General features: G+C 36.2%; 1 pseudogene; it reads right to left on the reverse strand.

The window, feature by feature from the left end:
* Window positions 1–13,613: 13,613 nt before the first annotated feature.
* On the reverse strand, window positions 13,614–13,726 carry LOC131489660 (U6 spliceosomal RNA; annotated as a pseudogene).
* Window positions 13,727–14,539: the final 813 nt, after the last annotated feature.

The following is a 14,539-nucleotide window of genomic DNA, read 5'->3' on the forward strand; positions in this document are numbered from 1 at the left end:
CCATTTCCTTATTTTCACAAGTGAAAAACATTCTATGATGATTTAGGTCTTATTTTGCACAGTCCCGAAGACTCAGGTTTTCAGAGTCCCACTTCGGAGTTCTTTTCCCTTGCTCATGACATTTCTAAGTCTTAAAATGTATTTAAAATGAGCTGGATAAATGAATAAACCATTTAGTAAGACAGGGAGTGCTTTTCTTCTCCCAGTATAAAATGCATTGTTCAAGAAAAATAAGAACTCAAGAATTTAAATCTCTGTTCTCATCACTCTGGCTAGGTGACCAGCCTTAACTGGTGGTCTTCTAATGGTTTCTAAGCACTTAACGATCCCGGAAGATAAGTGAGATCCCAGAACCCGGAACCCAAACATCTAGACATAGTTCAAAGAAAAATAATGATACATAAAATGGAGAAATTTATGCATGAGCAAAGATTAAAGGAACATGTGTATTTAATTGGCTAAGTAATACGCAAACTAGGAGTGTTAGGAAAATGTGGAAAATGAGAATCTTGTATCTGAGCTCAAAGTTGGTAGAAATAATAACATGTAATTTAAGAATAGTCAAATGAGTCTAAGTTGGAGGAAAAAAGTGGAATCATCAAAGAATAGTATCCTAGGGGAAATAATAAACATTATGTCATGCATTATTTAAAATAAGCTAACAAAGAATTGGGTTTGAATTATAAATAACACCCAAAACTGAACAAGCTTCTGTCAGTTCTCTGTTAAGTGTATTTGCCTTGCTGACATATGAAACCCTGATATTATTAGCAGCTCTGGACAAATACTCTGACAAGGCTTTTCCCTTGCTAACATATGTTCCATAGGTTATATGAACTCAAGCTTGATTGGTGAGACAAAGCATGAACTGTAAGTCACTGAATGTTACTAAGTTCCCAATCTAAGGGGCTTTTTTATTTATCCATGTATTCTTAAACTATTACAATGGAAACCATGTCGTCATACTGGGATTATCCTAAAATATAAACATACAAAGAAACCTTGGATTGCAAGTAACCTGCTCTATGAGTGTTATGCAAGACCATCAAATGTTTCTCATAAATTTTAACTTGATAAATGAGCGATGTCTTGCAAGAGGAGTAGTACATGATGCCGAATGTCACGTGATAACAACCGAGCCAATGGTTCTTGAAATTCACTTTGATAAATGAGTGAGGTGGATTACAAGCATGTTGCCAGAATGGATTATGCTCCCAGATCAAGGTTGTAATGTGTGTGTGTATATATATATATATATATATATATATATATATATATATATATATATATAGTATTCGTCTCCATTTCTGGCTCACAGTTCCCAAAATCTTTGGAATTTCCTAAGTGCTAGGAGTGATTAAGGTGTGTTTGGTTAGGTCAGTGAGGTGACTTTTTTTTGGCAAAGCACTTAAGGATGGGGGCTGGTTGCCAGTGGAGCCAACCATTTGATAGAGGGTTGGAAATTTCAGTCCTACTCTCTGACCTCCAGGGAGAGAAGAGGAACTTGAGGTTAAATGAACTGCCAATGGCCAATGCTTTATGAATTATGTCTATGTGATGAAAGCTCCATAAAGACCCAGAAGACAAATTTCAGAGAACTTCCAGGTGAACAGTTGGAGAGGTGAGGAGAGTGGTACATCCTGAGGATGGCATAGAAGCTCCCTACACCTTCCCCATACCTTGTCCTATGCGTGTCATTGATTGTGGCTGTTCCTCAGTTGTATCCTTTTATAGTAAACTGGCCATCTAGTCAGCAAGTGTTTCTCTGAGTTCTGTGAGTTGCTCTAGCTAATAAATCAAACCTGAGGAGGAGGTCGGAGGAACCTCTTACTGAGAGAGCTAGTTGATCTGAAGTACAGATAATAACCTGGACCTGCCAATGGCATCTGAAGTTGGGGGACTGGGGGGCAGAAACTGTGCAGTCTTGTAATATGGAGACTTCCATCCATAAAGTATGACGCTATCTCCTGGTACACAGTGTCAGAATTGAGTTGAATGTCAGAATTCTTAGACCCCCAGCTCTTGTCCAAGAATTGTTGGTTGGTGTCGAAAAAAACCACTGCCCTCTCAACACCCATACACTGGAAAGTGGTGCTCAGAACACCAAAAGGGCATCATTTCCTAGAGTCAAACACCACCTATGCAATCACTGGGATATTCTGAAAACATCTGCTTACTCAATGAACGCTGAAAGGAAGGGAAAGAAAGAGTCAGTTTTCCTGTCCTTGCCTCAAGTCCAGGTTTTTGTATTTTTCTTCTGTGTGCTATTACTTTCTCCTTTTCATTTTGACTTTCCTTTTTCTTGCTGGAACGTGACATCTGAATTCTTCTGAGTCCATTTTTTCCCGAATACTCAGCCAACCCCTATTTTAAATTCATTACCAAGTCCTCTAGTGCTTCCTATTCTGACAAACCATGGTCTTTGTGGATTACGTATTTTTGTAGTTATATGGCAAAGGGAACTAACTTTGACTGGGATGGGTGAGTGATAGAATAAGCTTGGTGTTTTTGTGTTTACCCTTGTCCAACACTTATGATTTTGTATATGCCATATAAGTAATGTATTCACATTTTATTCCAAGTTGATTATACTCGGTTATATGACAATTTGATCACAAATTTGTGGAGTGTCCGTTAAGTGCCATGCACTATTTTAGGCCCTGGAGATAGAGAAATAAATCAGATGCAGTCCCTCTCTGCCACAGTAGCTCTCTTTCTTCAAGTTAGAGAGCACTTATCACATCATGTTATAGTTAATGTCTTTGAGCTTAGAGGGGGGCATGGTATGCCTCGAAAAGAGGGAGGCTAGAGCAACTAATCCAACCTAGAGAACAAAGAAATCTTTCCTGAAAAGAGCTCACTATTTCAGAAAGAGTTTCGATGTATTTAGCACTTTCTAGCTGACAAAACGTATTCTCACTCGGTCATTTTGAAAATGTTTATGGCATAGGGATTACTCATTGCTATTGCTATGTTTTGCACTTGAGGAAGCTGATGTACAACACAGTTTATGTGTCCAGTGGAAGGTCCCATACAGGATAAGGCAATGAGATTTCAGTCTAGATTTTCTAGGTAGGAGTGTGGAATTCTACTGCCCCATGTTTCAAAGCCATTCTCTCTCAGCTTCTTTAAAGTCCCTGCCATTATCATAGCAAAGGATAACACTGCATCTCAGAGTCCCTCATCTAAATAAAAACTGAAAAAATTAGTCTGCATCTTTGACTCCCATTTTCATCAAAGACGGCTGCTGGCTGATATGTTCTTTAGCATTACCAGCAGGAACATTCTAAAGGCTGTGCCATTTCCATGCATTTTTCATTCAGTGACTTTGGAGGCACTTTAACAACAGCATCTACTTTTCTTCATATGCATCTTGACATCGACCTGAGTGAAACTAACGTCCTGTCCTGTGCTTTAGCATGTCCCCTTTGTTATTAATGTCTCTAGTGAACAGGTACCATTTTTTTTTCATTTTCCACTTTAGGTAAACATGTACTTCTGAAGAAAGCCTGGAGGGAGATTTTCTTCTGGTACAGAATAAAGACAACCTTACAAGCTGGCCATTATTGCTCTATGCCTGACTAGAGAACTGAATTAATCATTTTCTAAGTATGGGAATGGGGGGAAAACAAAGGTGGCTGAGAGAAGTGTAGTTAGTACCTGTTTATGCAACTGTCTAAACCCTCTGGTGCTTTACAACGTCCCTGTCGGAGGAACAGGGAGCAAAAAAACCAAGAGCTGTAACTGACTGGGCAAATGGAAGTCTTCGCTTTAAGCTTTGTAGACAGACACCTGTTTGTGAAATTGGGGACCAGTTTTTTAGTACTCATTTTTATGCAATATGTTCATGTATGAATTCTTCCTCCTAGTCCCCAGAGACCACACCCATTAGAATATTCAATTTTTCATCATGGAACCTGCCATCCTGGACTGTCACTGAACAGTTGGGTTGAGTGTCACCCACACCCTAGAAAAGTGATTAACTGGAATTTTAACATCCGTGCTAAGTGTGTGTGGCAGTGTAGGTATTTCTCAGTGGCTGACAGAATGATGTGGCTATAGACTGTCTAACTGAAACAGATTTGGTAGAACAGTTTCAATTATGTACCCAAAGAAAGATTCTGTACCAAATGCAGCCTCATCAAATGCAGTTCAGTGAGTCTGAAAACAGGTGTAAATGTAGTGGAACCAGGAACTGCAGACCATGTAATTTGAAAATGTTCATCATCCAATATACTTTGAAGATTATAGACAGGGGCCAGGCTTGTTAAATAAGTTACCATTAAAAAAAATTGCATTTTGTGCTAAACCCAAAGGAAGGACAAATTATCACTGTTTTGCTTCGCTTTAAAAATGAAATTAAATGCACCATGTGGCAGTGTATTATGTAATTTACATATGTTATTATGGCAAAATTTTATTATTTTGCCTGATGTAATTAGCTGAAAAGATATAAATAAAACTGATAAGAATCTCTCTAATTTCTTTTTCTCTCTTGAATTTCAAATTATTTCCCTCATTACAGAAGATGTCAATGGCTTATCTTTATTCATTCAGCAGATATTTGTGAATGTGTGATATCCATTTGTCTTCCATAGAACACACACCAACACAAACATATCATATCAGGGATGGTAAGAGTTTCCTCTGTTAATCAATGGTTGCCTTCCTCCCCTAAGAATAACATGAGTGAATTTTTCAGTAAGTCCTTAAACAAAAAATATAATACAAAAGAAACGTAAAGCTTACCACAGTCTGCCCTTACCATGAATATCAGCTAATATCACTTTCTTCATCAGAGGAAAATCCCACAGAGATGTTTTTGCCTTCTAGATAGACAGCTATTGTTTTTGTTTTATTTTCAATTTGGAAGTCAATGTAAAGATTCTGTAGGCTCCAATGAGCAGAAGTCTTTTGACTCATGAAATAGTATCAGTCCACAGAGCCAACATTTCCTAGTATTATCATGAGTTAAAGGGAGTTATAAAAACTGGGACTGAGCTTCCAGGAAATAATTTGAAGACAATGAAAGGAATATATGGACCTCTCCTCTTCTCTCCCAAAATATAGAACTGTCCTAAGCAAAAATTTCCCACCGCCTAAAAACTAAAGAACACAAAACAAAACAAAACAAAACAAAACAAAAAAGGAATGAAGACTTGTCAGAGAAAAGGCTTTTTTCCCAGACCTAGGACAGAGGAGGTACAGGATGAGACTGGAACTTCATGTTGTGACAGAACAAAAGCAAGTCTCCCTTCCTCCCTTCAAGGATCTGGGACTGGCACAGGGATGAAGGCGTCAGCTTAGAGGACTGGATTGGTCAAACATATGACAGTTGGAACACCAAAATAATAAAATACAGCAAAAAAAAAAAAGAAACCATCAAAAAATAGGAATTCACACCCATAACCAAAAATAACAAGATGAATAAGCACATAAATAAAAGGAATAGAATTGAGGGTCCTTGCTTATAGGAGAATGTAAAGGCTGGCTCATAAAGGTAGATGAAAATCATTATTTTGTAACCATCAGGACAGGTTAGATCAAACAAAAATCATCAATGGATGCAAGTCCAGGGAACCTTTTGATGAGAATCAGGTATTTACATGATTTTTAAGTGTCTCCCCATGGACTGGTTATTAGTTGCAAGGGGTAAAAACAGTAACTATACAATGAAAAATTTTTATAATACCTGGACCAGGTGATCAAAATTAATATAATTGGTTACAGATGGTCCTATGTGGTTCCAGATGTGATGCCCTGAGAAGGACACAACTTCACCTGTGCAATATCTCAGGTGAGAATGCACTCTTAAATTAATCATGAGGAAAGATCTGACAAACAGAAAATGAGAAACTGTTTTTTCCCAAAGGAAGGGTTATAGTCTTCAAGCTATGTCAATGTCATAGAAGAGGAAGACACGCTGTGAGAATGTTGTAGATTAAAGGAAGCTAAAGAAACATGACAATTAAATGAAATACATGATCCTAGACTTGATCCTATACTGGAAGGAAAAAATGCTATAAAGACATTAGATTATCTCTATCTTTAGGAAATGAACAATAAAATATTGAGGGATAAAAAGGCAATGATGTATGAAACTTATCCTCAGTTATTAAATATATAACTATAAATATAAAAATATAAATATACTTATATATTTATATAAATATATAGTACATATAAATATAGTATATATAAATATATAAGTATATTTACATTTTACATTTATATATTTTATATTTATTTATATATTAAGTTTATATTTTATATATTTATATATACTATATATACAATATTTATACATACTATATATTTATTCATTTATATTTATAGATTATATATATGCATATACACACATATAAAGATAGAGCAAACAAAATTAGGTGAAATGCTAATGACAGGTGCATGTGGGTGAATGATATATGGGCATTCTGTGTACCATTTTTATTTTTACAAAGTTTAGTTATCTTGAAAATAATTTCCCAATCAAAAGTTAATTAAAAATACAGTCTCACAGTCAACACTTCTTGTTCACAAACAAAAGGCTGAACAATAACAGATTTTGATAAGTCAAATTTTCTCCTTATAGATATGAGCAGAAAACCAGGATGGCTGAGATTAGAGACAAATCAATGTGCTCAAAGAATCTAAACAAACAAATTAAACAATGATGCTTGAAAAATGCTATATATTTAAGGTAATTGAAAAGAATTTTGGGAAATTCTGATTAATACTCTGATGGGAAATTTTGAAAAGCTATTGAAATTGTTGGAAGCTGTTATATAAACAAAGTAATCAGAATAATAGAGCAATTTCTGAAAATCACACATGTGTTTATCAAAATGAAATAGTTTAATAGGAGACCTGGAAAATAGACTCCAGAAAATCTTTTATATCAAAGAACAAAATCTGAAAGATGAAAAATCTAAGAGAAAAGTTAAGACATATAAACCGATACAATAAACATCATACAACAAATCTAACCTGCTTCAAATAGCTTTTCTAAAAAGAGGAAACAAAGAAAATTAAGGTGTGTGTATGAGAGAGTGGGAGGGGAGGTCAAAGAAATAACAGGAAAAAAATGTTCCATATCTGAAAAAAAATTAAAAAAAAAATTTTTTTTAACGTTTATTTATTTGTGAGACAGGGAGAGACAGCCTGAACGGGGGAGGGTCAGAGAGAGAGGGAGACACAGAATCAGAAACAGGCTCCAGGTTCTGAGCTGTCAGCACAGAGCCTGATGCGGGGCTCGAACTCACGGACCGCGAGATCATGACCTGAGCCCAAGTCGGATGGTTAACCGACTGAGCCACCCAGGCACCCCTGAAAAAAACTTTTTTAACCTGGAAGACATTGAGTGAATGTTTAGCACAAGGAACGATTAAAAACCACATCTAGAAGTACCATGGTCAAGTAGTAGAACACAAAGAAGAAATACTAAAAAACTTTTGAGAGAGACAGAACAAGGAATAAACAGATTTCACACAAACAACAGATAATCTTCTTTCCTCATGATATTAAATTAAGAAAAGATGCCAGAAGACAATGGAGCAGTAACTTCAACATTTGAGAAGACCCTAACCTGAATCGCTTCACGCCCAATTCATCGTACAAGAGCATGGCCCAATTATTTTATCTTTTAATGATATGTTTTTTTTTAATCAACATTGAATACTCAATTTTAGCAAAAGTAAGACAGAGAATTTAAGATTTTTTAAGAGACTTGGACAACTAGATCAGGAAGGAAAATAAATCGCAAGGGCATTTCCCAGTTTAAGTTCAAGAAAATTTCACATTCAGAAAGATATTCTATTCTACAAAAGAACAAGCCTGCTTAATCCATAAGAAAACATAGCAAATAAGTGGAAATTCCAAGTAATCAAACAAAAAGTGTACAGTGCATTTCTGACCTAACTAAAAAAATACACAATATTAAGATAAAGAAGGATTATATGAATTATGAGAAATGCACAGTGATGTAAACCAACACCACACTCAGTACACAAAACTCTTCCTTCACCCCTCCAAACATTCCCTTATCGTATTTGTTTTTAGTCAACTACTTCCCACCCTTAATGACGAGAATAAATTGGTCTATCCTCTTACCTGAAAAGTTTGCTTTTTACCATTGTGCTAACTAAAATAAGTCAAAGAGAGAAAGTATTTCACTTATATGTAAAATATTGAAAAGTAATAAGAATAAATAAGTAAACCCAGGAAAATCATAGGGAAAGAGATAAGGTTTGTGGTTACCAGAGCTGGGTGATAGGGGGAGGGGAAGTTGGCAGAAGGTGGTCAAAAGGTAGAAACATCCAGGTAGAAGACAAATGAGCAGTAAGGATATAACGTACGACAGGATGACTATAGCTAATACTGCTATACAATGTACAGGAAATTATTAAGAGAGTAGATACTAAGAGTTCTCATCATGAGGAAAATTTTTTTCTCTTCTTTTTATTCTATCTCTATAAGATGATATATGTTAACCTCTTCTGGCAATCATTTCATGATATATGAAAATCAAACCATCACATTGTATGCCTTCAACTTATACAGTAATGTACATCAATTATTTCTCAATAAGAGTGGATTTGGGGGGGCCAGCTCCTGAATGCTGTATAAATTCAGTCACAGAATATGTAACCTTTTGGGCCTGGCTCCTTTGCCTAACCATAATGTGAGATGTACACGTATAAATGTTCTTTTCATTGTTCCATAGTATGGATATACCACATGATTTGTCTATTCATTCACCAGCTGAAGAATATTCAGGTTGGTTTATGATATGAGTAATTTTGAACAAAGTTGCTATAAATATTTACATAAAGATTTTTGAACTAGGTTTTCATTTCTCAAGTGATTAATGATGCTGAACATCTTCTTGTGTGCTTATTTGCCATTTGCATGACTTTGGTGAAGTGTCTGTTCAAACACTTTCCACATTTCCTTGGGCATCTGGGTGACTCAGTCAGTTGAGTGTCCAACTTCAGCTCAGGTCATGATGTCATGGTCCTTGATTTCAAGCCCTGTGTCAGGCCCTGTGCTGACAGCTCAGAGCCTGGAGCCTGCTTCAGAATCTGTGTCTCCCTCTCTCTCTGCCTCTCCTCTGATTGAGCTCTGTCTCTCTCTTGCTCTCTCAAAAAATGAATATACATTAAAAAAAACAATAAAATGCTTTGCCCATTTCTATTAGGTTGTTCTCTTAATATTAAGTTTTGAGACTTCTGTATCTATGTTAGTTACAAGTCCTTGATCACACATATGATGTACAAATATTTTCTCCTAGTGTTTGAATAATTTTTTTCTCAGTTTATTCCAAAGAACAAAACTTGTAATTTTACGAAATCCAATTTTTCATTTTTTTTAGTATCTAATAATTGTCTAATATAAAGCCAACAGATCTTTTTCCCTATTTTTCTTCCAGAAATATAGTAGTGCCTTTTACATTTAGCTCTGTGATAAATTTCAACTTAATTTCTGGATAAACTAGAAGGCATATGTGAAAGTTCCTTCAGAGAAGAGATTGAGGTTTTCTTTTAATTTTTTAAATGTTTATTTTTGAGAGAGAGAGAGAGGGAGTGTGAGCAGGGAGGGGCAGAGAGAGGGAGACACAGAATCTGAAGCAGGCTCCAGGCTCTGAGTTGTCAGTGCAGAGCCCAATGCGGGGCTTGAACTCAGACTGAGAGATCATGACCTGAGCCGAAGTCGGATGCTTAACTGACTGAGCCACCAAAGCACCATGAAGAGATAGAGAATATTAAAAATTAGGTGATATCAGGGTTTCCTGGGTAGCTCAGTGGGTTAAGCATCATATCTTGATTTCAGATCAGGTCATGATTTCATGGTTTGTGAGATCAAGCCCTGTGTTGGGCTCCGGGCTGACAGCACAGAGCCTCCTTGGGTGCTCGCTCTCTCTCTCTCTCTCTCTCTCTCTCTCTCTCTCTCTCCCCACCCTGTTCTGAATGAATGAATGAATGAATGAATAGAAACATATGATATTAGACCATGAGTTCCAGATGACTCTATGAAAATGTTTGAGAGAATGAGAAGGGATAGAGATGTAATTTGTATCAGAGATTGTAAGAAAGCTGTATGAAAGAAGGAGTCCACTGATAAGTGGCCACCTTGGTGTCTTGTGTTTCTTGTGTTCATTGTGCAAACTATGAGATGAAGCACAGGTCCTGATGGTCTTTTATAGACAACCCCATGTAAGGTGGTAAGTTTTGCGATGTTCCTGAATCTGCCTGTGTGACATGTTAGATCATGTCCCATGCTCTTCTTGAAACCTCAGGCCCTTCTCATTTCCTAACAGAAGAGTTATAAAAATGGCTTGTTTCATTCTTTTGGTTATTTGCCAGACGGGTGTACTTTTTTTTTTTTTAATTTCTTTAATGTTTATTTATTTTTGAGACAGAGACAGACAGAGCATGAACAGGGGAGGGTCTGAGAGAGAGGGAGACACAGAATCTGAAACAGGCTCCGGGCTCCGAGCTGTCAGCACAGAGCCCGATGCGGTGCTCGAACCCACGGACCGCGAGATCATGACCTGGGCCGAAGTTGGACACTCAACTGACTGAGCCACCCAGGCGCCCCCAGACGGGTGTACTTTTATTACAAGAAACTACCTGCAGAAAAACCCTATATGGTAAAGATGGCAAAAATAGATTCATACAGACTGTTTGTTCCTCAGTGGTCACACTGAGGCATGGTCACATTCCACAACAGCACAGGTATTAAGGCCCTGGGGGGTGGATTTTGACCAGGTGGTGATGAGGTAGAAGAAACCTAAAAAGTAAATGCATCTTCCTTCATTCCCCAAGTCCTGAATAGTACAACTACTGTACAATCTAGTAATTTCTTATACAATTTTCTGCAGATATTTCATGAGTCTGAACAATGAATCTCGAAGCTGCAACTAGTTTGGTACATATCCTCATGCATTTGCTCTCTCCTTCCCTGCCATACTTCTCTTTCTCCATCACAAGTGATTCTCTGGGATTGCATTCTCTGATACAGGGTTAGTATGTCAGCATTTGCTTCATACTGTGTTTTCTAGAAATCAAGCTATAAATCAAGGGGAGAGGGAAGAGAAGAGGGTATTTTCAAGAGAAGGGAGGGTGTTCTCTTGGAACCTTAGTTAGTCATTTACTAAATGAGCCTTTTCATGGACCTGGACACTCCAGAAACTCATCCAATATCAGTGTGGAGAACAGATAGCATTAATATAAATACAGGATCAGAAAGTTCATATGTAACTTTAGAGAGACATGGAGAGACATGAATGCATGATATACACCTTTCCAAAAGAGCAGGTAACATTTAGGGAGAAAAATATTACCAAAGAGACAAGGGTCTGAGACTCATGTCCCCCTATAGAGTTAGTTGAAATAAAAGTTCTCCCCAATGAAGAAATTGTGAGCATATTTTGGTGAATATGTTTAGAGTTATTTTCTTTGAAGTGGACTCATTGCTAATAGGCCAAGTCTTGTGAAAGAGGACAACAGTGAAGTACAGCGTATTTCTTGGAGTAAAAAAGTAGTTCTACACTATGAAACTAGAAATCAACTACAAGAAAAAACATTGAAAGAGCACAAATACATGGAGCTTAAATAGCATGCTACTAAACAATGAGTGGGTCAACCAAGAAATCAAAGAATAAATGAAAAATTACATGGAAACAAGTGAAAATAAAAACAGGAGAGTCTAAAACCTTTGAGATGCAACAAAATGAGGGAAGTTTATAGCAATACAGGCCTACCTCAAGAATCAAGAAAAATCTCAAATAAACAACCTAACTTTATAGCTCCTAGCTCCTAAAGCTCCTAAAGGAGCTGGAACAACAACAACAAACAAAACCCAAACAGAGCCAAAGGAAGGAAATAATAAAGATTAGAGCAGAAATAAATGATACAATAATTAAAAAAAAAAAAAAACAGAACAGATCAATGAAATCAGGAGCTGGTTCTTTGGCAAGCTCAACAAAATTGACAAACCAGTAGCCAGACTCACTTAAAAAAGAAAAAGGACGCCAATAAAAAAAATCACTAATAACTAATGAAAGAGGAGAAATAACAACAAACGCCAGTGAAATACAAACAGCCATATGATAGTATTATGAAAACCTATATGCCCACAAATTAGAAAATTTAGAAGAAATGGATTAAACTCCTGGAAACTCCTGAAAACATATAACCTATCAACTCTAATGCAGGAAAAAACAGAAATTTTGAACAGACTAATTACCAAGAATTAAATTGAATCAGTAATAAAAAAATCTCCCCCAAACAAAAGTTCAGGACCAAACTATTTCACAGGTGAATTCCACCAAACATTTCAAAAAGAGAAGATTCCAAAAAATAGAAGAGGACAAAAAAATTCCAAATTCATTCTACGAGGCCATTATCACCCTCATACCAAAACTATATAAAGACATCACACAATAAAAGAGAACTAAAGACCAAGATTTCTCATGAATATAGATGCAAAAATTTTCAACAAAATATTAGCAAACTGAATCCAACAATACATTAAAAACATCATATACCATAATCAAGTGTGGTTTATCCATAGGATGCAAGTGTGGTTCAATATTCGCAAAACAATAAACATGATACATCACATTAATAAGAGAAAGGATAAGTATTATATGATCATTTCAACAGATGCAGAAAAAGCATTTGACAAAGTACAATAACCATGCATGATAAAAACTCTTTGCAAAGTAGTTCTAGTGGAAATATACCTCAACATAATAAAGAAGGCCTTACATGAAAAACCCACAGCCAACATGATACTCAACGGAGAAAACCTGGGACCTTGTCCTCTAATGTCAAGAACAGGACAAGAATGTCCACTCTCACCACTGTTATTCAACATAGGATTCAATGTCCTATCCACAGCAATTAGACAACATAAAGAAATAAAAGGCATCCAAACTAGTAAGGAAGAAGTCAAACTCTAACTATTTTCAGATGACATGATTCTACATATAGAAAACACTAAAGATTCCAACAAAAACTACTAGAACTGATAAATGAATTCAGCAAAGTCACAGGATACAAAATCAACATGCACAAATCCATTGCATTCCTATATACCAATAATGAAGCAGCAGAAAGAGAAATTAAGAAATCAGTCCCATTTACAAATGCATCCAAAACAATAAAATATCTAGGAATAAATTTAACCAAGGAGGTGAAAGACCTGTACTCTGAAAACTACACAACACTGATGAAAGAAATTCAAGAGGACACAAACAAATGGAAAGACATTCCACACTCATGGATGGGAAAAACAAATATTGTTAAAATGCCAATACTACCCAAAGCAATCCACACATTTAATGGAATCCCTAGCTAACTACCAAGAGCATTTTCATAGAAATGTAGTAAATAATCCTAAAATTTGTGTGGAACTACAACAACAAAAAAACCCTCAAATACTAAAGCAACCTTGAAAAATATAAAATGTGAAGGTATCACAATTCCAAATTTCAAGTTATATTACAAAGCAGTAATAATTAAGACAGTATGGTATTGGCATAAAAATTAGACACATAGATCAAAGGAATGCAACAGAAACTCCAGAAATAACCTCACAATGACATGGTTAATTACTCTTCATCTCATCTCATCAAGTCTCTTCATCTCATCCTTGAGCAGGGGCTATGCGGATATTCTCTGTACCATTCCAATTTTAGCATATGTGCTGCTGAAGTGAGCACATCTTTGACAGTCTCTTCAACAAATGGTGTTGGGAAAATGGGACAGTTACGTGCAAAAGAATGAACTTGGACCACTTTCTTTTCACCATACATAAAAGTAAACTCAAAATGGAGACCTGAAACCAGAGACATCCTTGAAGAGAGCACAAGCAGTAATTTTCTGGTATCTGTCACAGCAACATTTTTCCAGATATGTCTCCTGAGGCAAAGGAAATAAAAACAAAAATGGACTGCATCAAAATAAAAAGCTTCTGTACAGCAAAGGAAACAAGCAACAAAACTAAAAGGCAACCTATAGAAGGAAAGAAGATATTTGCAAATGACCTATCTGATAAAGGGTTAATATCCAAAATATATAAGGAAATGATTGAACTCAACACCCAAGAAACAATCCAATTAAAAAAATGGGCGGAAGACACGATCAGACATTTCTCCATAGAAGACACGCAGATGGCCAACAGACATAAGAACATCAACATCACTCATGATCAGGGAAATGCAAACCAAAACTACGAGGTATCACCTCACACCTATCAGAATGGCTAAAATAAAAAACACAAGAAACAAGTGTTGGTGAGGATGTGGAGAAAAGAGCACTTGTGCACTGTTGGTGGGAATACAAATTGGTGCAGCCACTCTGGAAAACAGTATGGAAGTTCTTCAAAAAATTCAAAATAGAACAACATTATGATCTAGTAATCCCACTACTGGGTATTTACTCCAAAAATACAAAAACACTACTTCAAAGGGATATATACACCCCTATATTAATTGCAGTATTATGTATAATAGCCAAATTATGTAAAGAGCCCA

This window comes from Neofelis nebulosa, chromosome 1 (assembly GCF_028018385.1).
Source record: "Neofelis nebulosa isolate mNeoNeb1 chromosome 1, mNeoNeb1.pri, whole genome shotgun sequence".
In the NCBI taxonomy this organism is placed as follows: Eukaryota; Metazoa; Chordata; class Mammalia; order Carnivora; family Felidae; genus Neofelis; species Neofelis nebulosa.